The sequence below is a fragment of the Thalassophryne amazonica genome, chromosome 20, assembly GCF_902500255.1.
Source record: "Thalassophryne amazonica chromosome 20, fThaAma1.1, whole genome shotgun sequence".
Classification (NCBI taxonomy): Eukaryota; Metazoa; Chordata; class Actinopteri; order Batrachoidiformes; family Batrachoididae; genus Thalassophryne; species Thalassophryne amazonica.
The window spans coordinates 6229544-6243241 of record NC_047122.1 but is presented as its reverse complement, the minus strand read 5'-3'; the positions used below and the strand labels follow the sequence as shown (position 1 = coordinate 6243241).

Here is a 13698-nt window from a genome sequence, read left to right as displayed (position 1 = left end):
AAAGAAATGGCTTAGGAAATTTTTCACACAATTGTAAAGATAAATTTATTAACTACACAGATGTACGAGGTCTATTAGAAAAGTATCCGACCTTATTATTTTTTTCAAAAACCATATGGATTTGAATCACGTGTGATTACATCAGACATGCTTGAACCCTCGTGGGCATGCAAGAGTTTTTTCACGCCTGTCGGTTACGTCATTCGCCTGTGGGCAGTCTTTGAGTGAGGAGTGGCCCACCCTCTCGTTGATTTTTTCATTGTTTAGGAATGGCTCAGAGACTGCTGCTTTGTTTGATCAAAATTTTTTCAAAACTGTAAGGCACAACTGAGTGGACACCATTCGATAAATTCAGCTGGTTTTCGGTAAAAATTTTAACGGCTGATGAGAGATTTTGGTCTGGTAGTGTCGCCGTAAGGACGGCCCACGGTGCCTGATCTGCACTTCGAGGCGGCAGCGTCTCGCCGTTTCAAGTTTAAAACTTCCACATTTCAGGCTCTGTTGACCCAGGAAGTCGTCAGAGAACAGAGAACTTTCAGAAGAAGTCGGCATGAGGAGTTTATTCGGACATTCCATTGTTAACGGACATTTTGTAATGAAAGAACGTGAGGGCAGAGTCGCATGTCGGGCCGGACCCGACCGCGCACACAAAATGGCGCACAACAAAAAGCACGTCCGTGTGGGAAACCATTCGGAAGATTCAGACGGCTTTCGGTGGCTTTTCAGTCGAGTGAGTATCTGAGAAATTGTGTAACAGCTGAGCATGTCACAACTTGTCCTGTGAGACTTCCAACACGGACGTGCTTTTTGTTGTGCGCCATTGCGGCTCCGTAAGTAAGTTGCAAATGCCATGGGCACTAACACACCCCATACCATCACAGATGCTGGCTTTTGAACTTTGCACTGGTAATAATCTGGATGGCCTTTTTCGTCTTTTGTCCGGATGACACAACGTCCATGATTTCCAAAAACAATTTGAAATGTGAACACTTTTCCACTTTGCGTCTGTCCATTTCAAATGAGCTCGGGCCCAGAGAAGGCGGCGGCGTTTCTGGATGATGTTGATGTTTGGCTTTTGCTTTGCATAGTAGAGTATTAACTTGCACTTGTAGATGTAGCGACGAACTGTGTTAACTGACAATGGTTTTCTGAAGTGTTCCTGAGCCCACGCGGTAAGATCCTTTACATAATGATGTCCGTTTTTAATGCAGTGCCCGCCTGAGGGATTGAAAGTCACAGGCATTCAATGTTGGTTTTTGGCCTTGCTGCTTACGTGTAGAAAGTTCTCCAGATTCTCTGAGTCTTCTGATTATATTATGGCCTGTAGATGATGGAATCCCTAAATTCTTTGCAAATGAACATTGAAAAACATTGTTCTTAAACAGCTGGACTATTTTTTCACACAGTTGTTCACAAAGTGGTGATCCTCGCTCCATCTTTGCTTGTGAACGGCTGAACCTTTTGGGGATGTTCCTTTTATACTCAATCATGACTAGGGCTGTAGCTATCGATTATTTTAGTAATCTAGTATTCTACTGATTATTCTGGCGATTAATCGAGTAATCGGATGAAAAGTACTTTTGCATTTTTAAAAATCAACAGTCCAGGGTTCTCCCTAAGAAATGGGACAATGTTGCTGCGCCATCACACAAATTGTCAAATTTAGTCTATCCCTTTTTGTTTTCCTGGGTAATTATTTTTTCACATCTTTACAAGTTTTGGACCTTTCCCGGTGTCAGGAACTCAGCCAAAGTCTTGACATTTTGCTGAAATTGCAATGGGATGTGACTTTGTTTTTGTTTTCCCCAACTTGTAAAATTGAACCATTTTTAAGTTCTTTTTTTAGGTTGGTGGACTAGGTTCCTGCGTGATTTTTTTTTTTAAATCCCCCTTTCTCTGCGATTCAGCAAATGCATTTCAGCTGGAGGTTGAACATGCAAGCCTCGCAGTCACTTTTTAAAAAATGTATTTATTTATTTTTTAATTTAAGTTAAGTGTTGGTTTCTTATCTAATAGACCTCGTATAATAAAACAAATGGTGACTGGTTTATCGGGCAGCATAATGGAATGTCACCCCGAGGGATCATCGTTGCCCGAGGCCTTCGGGCAACATTCCATTATGGTGCCCTCCAAACCAGTCACTATTTGTATATTGTATAACGTTCCATCTGCCATAGTTGCCCAAATACACAACTACAAACATGAAGAGCCAGTTTTTATGAGAGGCAGGTGGTGGTTTATGACCCCTTCAGATTTGCCTCAAATTTTTTGGGGGTAGATATACGAGGTCTGTTAGAAAAGTATCCGACCTTTTTATTTTTTTCAAAAACTATATGGATTTGAATCATGTGCGCTTGCATCAGCCAAGCTTGAACCTTCGTGCACATGCATGAGTTTTTTCACGCATGTCGGTTGCGTCATTCACCTGTGGGCAGGCTTTGAGTGAGCACTGGTCCACCCCTGTCGTCGGATTTTCATTGTCAGGGAAATGGCTGAGCAATTGGAGCAGCGCTGAATCAAATTTTTCCAGAAACTGTGATAGACAGCCAGATGGAAACCATTCGGAAGATTCAGACGGCTTTCGGTGAGTATACTCTGGGCGTCACACAGATTAAGGAGCATTACAACCAGATTAAAGACGGCCCACAGACGAAGATTCAGACGGCTTTCGGTGGCTTTTCAGTCGAGTGAGTATCTGAGAAATTGTGTAACAGCTGAGCATGTCACAACTTGTCCTGTGAGACTTCCAACACGGACGTGCTTTTTGTTGTGCGCCATTGCGGCTCCGTCCCGATGCGCGAATTCCTCCGCACGTCTTTCATTACAAAATCTCCTGTAACAGTGGAATGTGCCGCAAAAGTGCTGATGTACACCTCTTCTGCAATTTCTCTGGTAGTCAGACGACGTCCCGGATCAACACAGCCTTCACTTTGGAAATGATCTGGTCGTTTCAGCCTGTCAATGGCCGCTTGGAGCGTGGCGCACCCTCCACCGCTGTGGGCCGTCTTTAATCCGGTTGTAATGCTCCTTAATCTGTGTGATGCCCATAGTATCCTCACCGAAAGCCGTCTGAATCTTCCGAATGGTTTCCACCTGGCTGTCTCTCACAGTTTCTGGAAAAATTTGATTCAGCGCTGCTCCAATCGCTCAGCCATTTCCGACAATGAAAATCCGACGAGGGGGGTGGACCAGTGCTCACTCAAAGCCTGCCCACAGGCGAATGACGCAACTGACAGGTGTGAAAAAACTCACACATGCGCACAAAGGTTCAAGCTTGGCTGATGCAAGCACACATGATTCAAATCCATATAGTTTTTTAAAAAAATAAAAAGGTCAGATAGTTTTCTAACAGACCTCATATGTTAGAAATGAACAAAAATCATATTTTTTTTTATCCTTGACAGGGTCCTTTTCTTTTTAGGGTGTCCTGGAAATTTGCGGTCAAAATGAGCCAAAATGGCAAAAATCACAAAATTTAGGTTTTCGAATGCTCATATTTCCGTGTGCCCTGATTGAGCCAAATTGACTTTCATCTGTGTTAGTGTATCAGATATGGACTCTCCAAAAACGTGAAAATTTTGGCGGGTGACTCAGGGCGCAGCCCATAGGTGGCGCTGCAATTCGCTATTTTTTGTAATTGTGCACATTTTGACAGGGGTGGTGTGGCCTTCGTCCTTCGTCAGCCAAGGTCTTTTATGTATGTGATGATAGATTAGGACCTCTTACTTTAATTTTGATGAAAATTTTGGCAGCTGACTTTGGGTGCACAAGTATAGGGGGCGCTTTTTTTGCTGCCAAAATGCAAAATTACCACTTTTTTAGCAAAGTGATTTCTCCATGCACCCTAAGTCAAAAGAGATGAAATATGGCTCTTTTTGTCAGTCAGCATCTCCAGTTTAGGTGGTAAAGAGAGTTTGGGGGCTGGTTTTGCTATTGACCCTATTTGCACAGTTTATGTTGGACCACTTCACGAAGAGGCCAAATATGGTAAATTGGCAACTTCCACCGATTTTCAAGAAACTTGCAGAATCTGCTCCCATAACAGGGTAAAGGGGTCTCACATGTCACAGTGTATTGTCTTGCAAATGGCTGATTAGGCAAGAATGCCACCTATTGGTGATCACTGAAACTAGGGATGCACCGATCCACAATTTTTCACTTCCAATCCAATCCCGATACCTGAATTTGGATATCTGCCGATACCGATACTTTTCAGATTCAATACCAGAGCTCTGATTGCTTTAATATTATTATTATTATTATCATCATTATCGTTGGTTTTATATCAGAATTTTCTTAAAAAGGAGACCTGAAAGTTCAGCTACAATTTCCTAGAAGGAGTATCCAAGGTGAACGCCTAGATTTGATGTTTTGGTGAAAGGATTAAGTCCTTTTATTTCTTATAGATTTTTATAGCCTTATTTTATAGACTTAAAGAGAAAAGACAGCACTCTGCCTGTCTGTCTCTCCTTCTCAATTTTCAATTTCAGTGGCGCTTTATTGATATGGGAGACATATGTTTACATTGTCAAAGCAAGTGTTACAGAGTAAAAAAATCCCCCTGTAACACACTGTAGCTCCCTCTGTCTCTCTCCCTCTCTTTCTGTCTCTCGTTTGCTCTCCCGCTTTCGCTCTCCCTCTGTCTCTTTTTCTTTCTCTCTCGCTGTGTTCATGCTGCACAAACTTTGGTGTATCATCATCGACGCTCACATGCAGGATTTTAATGGAGACTTTTTTCCCTTTCAGGGGACAGAATCTCTGTTCAGCTCCTCCTCGGTTGCACGCTGAGCTGGCTTTTCATAGCATTTTACAGCCTCAGGACAGCGAAGCAGCTAACTTTTTAGCACACATTTTCAGCAACAATTCAGTTAATTTTTCAGAAAATCCGTGCTCAATGAACAGACAATCTGAGTCCAAGAGCCGGCAGAAATTTGCCACAAACTGCAGCTAGACCACTGCAGAAGCGAGCTCTCTCTCAAACAGCTCAGCTTCAGAAAACCTCCCCTCCTCCCGCTCAGCAGTAAACAAGTAGAGAGCAAACAGCAGCAGTTGAGAGGATTCACAGTCGCGCTTCTCCGATATCGGAAAATGTTGCGGGTTGGATCGGTATTTTCCAATACATGAATTACGTCGGTATCAGAACCTGATACCAATCCAGGATTGGATCGGCCCCATCACTAACTCAAACCAACACTGTTTTTACAAATTAGACAAACCTTTTGACTTCATTGGGAAAACAGTTGAACACATAATAAAAAAGAAACAAAAGCAGAGTTTATAATCATGGTTCTTGTGAAAAATGTATAAAAATTTGATGAGAATAGGACAAACGGTTCATTAGATATATGGTTATTTGAAAGTGTTTATGTTTGCAGTTTTGTTCCTATTTGGCCACCAGATGGTACCCTACAGCCAGAATGGCTTGCCCACTGCACTCAAACTTACAGAGGCCCCTTTACCCTGTTATGGGAGCAAATTCTGCAAGTTTCATGAAAATCGGATTATTAATACACTACTTCAGTTATCTGAGGAATTACAACCCCAATTCCAATGAAGTTGGGATGCTGTGTAAAATGTAAATAAAAACAGAACATGATTTGCAAATCCTCTTGAACCTATATTCAATTGAATACACCACAAAGTCAAGATATTTAATGTTCAAACTGATAAACTTTATTGTTTTTGTGCAAATATTTTCTCATTCTGAAATGGATGCCTGCAACATGTTTCAAAAAAGCTGGGACAGTGGTATGTTTACCACTGTGTTACATCACCTTTCCTTCTAACAACAATAACAATAAGAGTTTGGGAACTGAGGACACTAACTGCTGAAGCTTTGTAGGTGGAATTCTTTCCCTTCTTGCTTGAGTCCGGGGTCTCTGTTGTCGTATTTTGTGCTTCATAATGCGCCACACAGTTTCAATGAGTGACAGGTCTGGACTGCAGGCAGGCCAGTCTAGTACCCGCACTCTTACTATGAAGCCTCGCTGTTGTAACATGTGCAGAAAGTGGTTTGGCATTGTCTTGTTGAAATAAGCAGGGACGTCCCTGAAAAAGATGTTGCTTGGATGACAGCATGTGTTGCTCCAAAACCTGGATGTACTTTTCAGCATTGATGGTGCCATCACAGATGTGTAAGTTGTAGGGATGTCCCGATCAGGTTTTTTGGTCCCAAGCTGATTCCAAGTCATGTAATTTTGAGTATCTGCCGATACCGAGTCCCGATTCGATACTTTAAAAAACTGAATGAACAATGAACAAATGCTAAATATATAATAATTTCATTTTAATCACCTTATTTTATTATTTATCACTTAACATGACAGTCCACAATTGGCTTGCTTGCCTCTACTGGTGGTTGGCTCTCACTGCGGTATTGTATCACTTCCTGTTCCGGAGCACAGCGGTGTTTTTCTGTATCTGTTAGCTGTTTAATCTGCGCAGTTAGATTGATCTAGTTATCTAGATTACGATTTGTTTCCCAGTGTAATCTTTACATGCCTTAACTAAAGCACTCCTTCTGCTGAATCACCTCTAAATTATTTACACATTATTCACTTTGCGTGTTTTTAGGAATCCGCTAGCTTAGCGTAGCTACTAGCTCTTAGCCGATTTAGCATGGCGGCTTCTCCTGTCTCTCCCGCACTTTTCTGCTCTGGGTGTGAAATGTTTAGTTATTCCTCGGCCTCCTTTAGCAGTAATGGTACTTGTAATAAGTGTAGCTTATTCGTAGCTTTGGAGGCCAGGCTGGGCGAATTGGAGACTCGGCTCCGCACCGTGGAAAATTCTACAGCTAGCCAGGCCCCTGTAGTCGGTGTGGACCAAGGTAGCTTAGCCGCCGTTAGTTCCCCCCTGGCAGATCCCGAGCAGCCGGGAAAGCAGGCTGACTGGGTGACTGTGAGGAGGAAGCGTAGCCCTAAACAGAAGCCCCGTGTACACCGTCAACCCGTTCACATCTCTAACCGTTTTTCCCCACTCGACGACACACCCGCCGAGGATCAAACTCTGGTTATTGGCGACTCTGTTTTGAGAAATGTGAAGTTAGCGACACCAGCAACCATAGTCAATTGTCTTCCGGGGGCCAGAGCAGGCGACATTGAAGGAAATTTGAAACTGCTGGTTAAGGCTAAGCGTAAATTTGGTAAGATTGTAATTCACGTCGGCAGTAATGACACCCGGTTACGCCAATCGGAGGTCACTAAAATTAACATTAAATCGGTGTGTAACTTTGCAAAAACAATGTCGGACTCTGTAGTTTTCTCTGGGCCCCTCCCCAATCAGACCGGGAGTGACATGTTTAGCCGCATGTTCTCCTTGAATTGCTGGCTGTCTGAGTGGTGTCCAAAAATGAGGTGGGCTTCATAGATAATTGGCAAAGCTTCTGGGGAAAACCTGGTCTTGTTAGGAGAGACGGCATCCATCCCACTTTGGATGGAGCAGCTCTCATTTCTAGAAATCTGGCTAATTTTCTTAAATCCTCCAAACAGTGACTATCCAGGGTTGGGACCAGGAAGCAGAGTTGTAGTCTTACACACCTCTCTGCAGCTTCACTCCCCCTGCCATCCCCTCATTACCCCATCCCCGTAGAGACGGTGCCTGCTCCCAGACTACCAATAACCAGCAAAAATCTATTTAAGCATAAAAATTCAAAAAGAAAAAATAATATAGCACCTTCTACTGCACCACAGACTAAAACAGTTAAATGTGGTCTATTAAACATTAGGTCTCTCTCTTCTAAGTCCCTGTTGGTAAATGATATAATAATTGATCAACATATTGATTTATTCTGCCTAACAGAAACCTGGTTACAGCAGGATGAATATGTAGTTTAAATGAGTCAACACCCCCGAGTCACACTAACTGTCAGAATGCTCGTAGCACGGGCCGGGGCGGTGGATTAGCAGCAATCTTCCATTCCAGCTTATTAATTAATCAAAAACCCAGACAGAGCTTTAATTCATTTGAAAGCTTGTCTCTTAGTCTTGTCCATCCAAATTGGAAGTCCCAAAAAACAGTTTTATTTGTTATTATCTATCGTCCACCTGGTCGTTACTGTGAGTTTCTCTGTGAATTTTCAGACCTTTTGTCTGACTTAGTGCTTAGCTCAGATAAGATAATTATAGTGGGCGATTTTAACATCCACACAGATGCTGAGAATGACAGCCTCAACACTGCATTTAATCTATTATTAGACTCTATTGGCTTTGCTCAAAAAGTAAATGAGTCCACCCACCACTTTAATCATATCTTAGATCTTGTTCTGACTTATGGTATGGAAATAGAAGACTTAACAGTATTCCCTGAAAACTCCCTTCTGTCTGATCATTTTTTAATAACATTTACATTTACTCTGATGGACTACCCAGCAGTAGGGAATAAGTTTCATTACACTAGAAGTCTTTCAGAAAGCGCTGTAACTAGGTTTAAGGATATGATTCCTTCTTTATGTTCTCTAATGCCATATAACAACACAGTGCAGAATAGCTACCTAAACTCTGTAAGGGAGATAGAGTATCTCGTCAATAGTTTTACATCCTCATTGAAGACAGCTTTGGATGCTGTAGCTCCTCTGAAAAAGAGAGCTTTAAATCAGAAGTGTCTGACTCCATGGTATAACTCTCAAACTCGTAGCTTAAAGCAGATAACCCGTAAGTTGGAGAGGAAATGGCGTCTCACTAATTTGGAAGATCTTCACTTAGCCTGGAAAAAGAGTCTGTTGCTCTATAAAAAAGCCCTCCGTAAAGCTAGGACATCTTTCTACTCATCACTAATTGAAGAAAATAAGAACAACCCCAGGTTTCTTTTCAGCACTGTAGCCAGGCTGACAAAGAGTCAGAGCTCTATGAGCTGAGTATTCCATTAACTTTAACTAGTAATGAGTTCATGACTTTCTTTGCTAACAAAATTTTAACTATTAGAGAAAAAATTACTCATAACCATCCCAAAGACGTATCGTTATCTTTGGCTGCTTTCAGTGATGCCGGTATTTGGTTAGACTCTTTCTCTCCGATTGTTCTGTCTGAGTTATTTTCATTAGTTACTTCATCCAAACCATCAACATGTTTATTAGACCCCATTCCTACCAGGCTGCTCAAGGAAGCCCTACCATTATTTAATGCTTCGATCTTAAATATGATCAATCTATCTTTGTTAGTTGGCTATGTACCACAGGCTTTTAAGGTGGCAGTAATTAAACCATTACTTAAAAAGCCATCACTTGACCCAGCTATCTTAGCTAATTATAGGCCAATCTCCAACCTTCCTTTTCTCTCAAAAATTCTTGAAAGGGTAGTTGTAAAACAGCTAACTGATCATCTGCAGAGGAATGGTCTATTTGAAGAGTTTCAGTCAGGTTTTAGAATTCATCATAGTACAGAAACAGCATTAGTGAAGGTTACAAATGATCTTCTTATGACCTCGGACAGTGGACTCATCTCTGTGCTTGTTCTGTTAGACCTCAGTGCTGCTTTTGATACTGTTGACCATAAAATTTATTACAGAGATTAGAGCATGCCATAGGTATTAAAGGCACTGCGCTGCGGTGGTTTGAATCATATTTGTCTAATAGATTACAATTTGTTCATGTAAATGGGGAATCTTCTTCACAGACTAAAGTTAATTATGGAGTTCCACAAGGTTCTGTGCTAGGACCAATTTTATTCACTTTATATATGCTTCCCTTAGGCAGTATTATTAGACGGTATTGCTTAAATTTTCATTGTTACGCAGATGATACCCAGCTTTATCTATCCATGAAGCCAGACGACACACACCAATTAGCTAAACTGCAGGATTGTCTTACAGACATAAAGACATGGATGACCTCTAATTTCCTGCTTTTAAACTCAGATAAAACTGAAGTTATTGTACTTGGCCCCACAAATCTTAGAAACATGGTGTCTAACCAGATTCTTACTCTGGATGGCATTACCCTGACCTCTAGTAATACTGTGAGAAATCTTGGAGTCATTTTTGATCAGGATATGTCATTCAAAGCGCATATTAAACAAATATGTAGGACTGCTTTTTTGCATTTACGCAATATCTCTAAAATCAGAAAGGTCTTGTCTCAGAGTGATGCTGAAAAACTAATTCATGCATTTATTTCCTCTAGGCTGGACTATTGTAATTCATTATTATCAGGTTGTCCTAAAAGTTCCCTAAAAAGCCTTCAGTTAATTCAAAATGCTGCAGCTAGAGTGCTGACGGGGACTAGAAGGAGAGAGCATATCTCACCCATATTGGCCTCTCTTCATTGGCTTCCTGTTAATTCTAGAATAGAATTTAAAATTCTTCTTCTTACTTATAAGGTTTTGAATAATCAGGTCCCTTCTTATCTTAGGGACCTCGTAGTACCATATCACCCCAATAGAGCGCTTCGCTCTCAGACTGCAGGCTTACTTGTAGTTCCTAGGGTTTGTAAGAGTAGAATGGGAGGCAGAGCCTTCAGCTTTCAGGCTCCTCTCCTGTGGAACCAGCTCCCAATTCAGATCAGGGAGACAGACACCCTCTCTACTTTTAAGATTAGGCTTAAAACTTTCCTTTTTGCTAAAGCTTATAGTTAGGGCTGGATCAGGTGACCCTGAACCATCCCTTAGTTATGCTGCTATAGACGTAGACTGCTGGGGGGTTCCCATGATGCACTGTTTCTTTCTCTTTTTGCTCTGTATGCACCACTCTGCATTTAATCATTAGTGATCGATCTCTGCTCCCCTCCACAGCATGTCTTTTTCCTGGTTCTCTCCCTCAGCCCCAACCAGTCCCAGCAGAAGACTGCCCCTCCCTGAGCCTGGTTCTGCTGGAGGTTTCTTCCTGTTAAAAGGGAGTTTTTCCTTCCCACTGTAGCCAAGTGCTTGCTCACAGGGGGTCGTTTTGACCGTTGGGGTTTTACATCATTATTGTATGGCCTTGCCTTACAATATAAAGCGCCTTGGGGCAACTGTTTGTTGTGATTTGGCGCTATATAAAAAAAAAAATTGATTGAATTGATTGATTAACAGTGCATTTCTCCTTGAGGTAGCTTGAACAATCAAGTAATAATCTACCAGACTTAAAAAATGTACAAATTTCCATGTTATTTTATTTGTCTAAAAATAAATGTCAAAGGTGTTAATCAAGAAATTATCTAATCTGAAATAACAGGTGGTTTTAATTTATAGATGAAAGGTTTCTAAAGAACCATTTATTGATTTAGCTATTTTAATTACAAGTGTTCTAAACTTTTTTTAAACAGCAATCAGAAATTTTGAGGTAACAAACAACAACAAACATTTCCAAGGATTTTTCTTCAGACACGTGGTTTCTGCACTGATCTGTGGTTCAAATCCCAGCCTGACTGGAAAATCACTAAGGGCCCTTGGGCAAGGTCTTTAATCCCCTATTGCTCCTGGTGTGTAGTGAGCGCCTTGTATGGCAGCACCCTGACATCGGGGTGAATGTGAGGCATAATTGTAAAGCCCTTTGAGTGTCTGATGCAGATGGAAAAGAGCTATATAAATGCAGTCCATTTACCATTTGTACAGATCAGTGGTTTCTGCCACTAGTCTTCCATGTTTTGGCCGGACGTGTCGTTCCTATTGGACAGCGTGAAGCTACGTCACAGCTCAGAGCGTCGAAAGTTCAAAAGTCAACTTGAAAAGTAAAAGGAAAAAAAACAACTTACATTTGTGTCCTGACAGTCCTCAGTGTACCCCTCTGATGCTTTTTCTGAGGCGTCAGGTTGAGCATGTAAACACACAAACAGCAGTTCTGCAAAAGAAACTTTGCGCGCGTAACTCCCCCCACCTCTGTCCGGTTGAACTTATGTTTTTTCTTTTGTTCAATAAAAAAAAAAAAAAAAAAAGAGATTGGGTTGAACTTTGACCGCGTCAGCCTGCCAACAAGCGGCAATGCGCGCTCCCGTCAGAAGCGTCACGTCAAAAGCCGAGCTAAAGTGACGCTTCTGATGCCTCTAAAAAGCAACGTGTCTCACGCCTCTGATGCTTCCGACGTGTGAAAGGCCCATTAATCTGCAATAATGAGCCTGAAACAGTGATCAAAATAATGAGGATAAAATCTATATCGGAGTCCTGATCGGGATGCAACGTCCGATTTCGATCAAGTTTGAAACCACGTGATCGAGCCCGATTTCCAATCACGTGATCGGATCGGGACATCCCTAGTAAGTTGCAAATGCCATGGGCACTAACACACCCCATACCATCACAGATGCTGGCTTTTGAACTTTGCACTGGTAACAATCTGGATGGCCTTTTTCGTCTTTTGTCCGGATGACACAACGTCCATGATTTCCAAAAACAATTTGAAATGTGAACACTTTTCCACTTTGCGTCTGTCCATTTCAAATGAGCTCGGGCCCAGAGAAGGCGGCGGCGTTTCTGGATGTTGTTGATGTTTGGCTTTCGCTTTTCACAGTAGAGTTTTAACTTGCACTTGTAGATGTAGCGACGAACTGTGTTAACTGACAATGGTTTTCTGAAGTGTTCCTGAGCCCACGCGGTAAGATCCTTTACATAATGATGTCCGTTTTTAATGCAGTGCCCGCCTGAGGGATTGAAAGTCACAGGCATTCAATGTTGGTTTTTGGCCTTGCTGCTTATGTGTAGAAAGTTCTCCAGATTCTCTGAGTCTTCTGATTATATTATGGCCTGTAGATGATGGAATCCCTAAATTCTTTGCAAATGAACATTGAAAAACATTGTTCTTAAACAGCTGGACTATTTTTTCACGCAGCTGTTCACAAAGTGGTGATCCTCACTCCATCTTTGCTTGTGAACGGCTGAACCTTTTGGGGATGTTCCTTTTATACTCTATCATGACTAGGGCTGCAGCTATTGATTATTTTAGTAATCTAGTATTCTACTGATTATTCTGGCGATTATTCAAGTAATCGGATGAAAAGTACTTCTGCATTTTTAAAAATCAACAGTCCAGGGTTCTCCCTAAGAAATGGGACAATGTTGCTGCGCCATCACACAAATTGTCAAATTTAGTCTATCCCTTTTTGTTTTCCTGGGTAATTATTTTTTCACATCTTTACAAGTTTTGGACCTTTCCCGGTGTCAGGAGCTCAGCCAAAGTCTTGACATTTTGCTGAAATTGCAATGGGATGTGACTTTGTTTTTGTTTCCCCCAACTTGTAAAATTGAACCATTTTTAAGTTCTTTTTTTAGGTTGGTGGACTGGGTTCCTGCGTGTTTTTTTTTTTTTAAATCCCCCTTTCTCTGCGATTCAGCAGATGCCTCACAGTCATTTTTTAAAAAATGTATTTATTTATTTTTTAATTTAAGTTAACCATGTTTGTGAAGCATTGTGTGTTGCCCAAAAAGCAAAAATTAAAAAGTGAAAAACTCAGTGCGAGTCTGAGCAAAACACAGAAGAAACAGTGGACTTCTTTCTTTCAGAGACTGTCAGTGTGACCGGCGCTGGTGTAAGCCTCTCACACCGGGCAGAGAGAGGCAGCAGCCGTGCAAATAGCCACTCCTCACGTACAGCAGAGAGCAGGCAGCGGATGAAATGGTGTGCTTTTAAAAACAGACAAACACTGCTTCGCTTTAAACGTGCAATAAACTATTTCAGATAATCAGTGTGGACCCTCTTTCTCCTAAAAGGCTTTAATTTACTCTGTATGTCGAGTTGGAAAGCTGTAGCTTTTGTACTAATTTGATTAGCTCTTACACAGTCTGTGCTTGTGCTCTA

At 41.6% G+C, this 13698-nt stretch overlaps 1 protein-coding gene across 2 annotated transcripts in view; it reads right to left on the bottom strand.

Annotated features, from left to right (window-relative positions):
• pdik1l (PDLIM1 interacting kinase 1 like) overlaps window positions 1-13698 on the bottom strand; it is a 64563-nt gene that overhangs the window by 36082 nt on the left and 14783 nt on the right. The gene's annotated exons all lie outside the window — the stretch shown is intronic.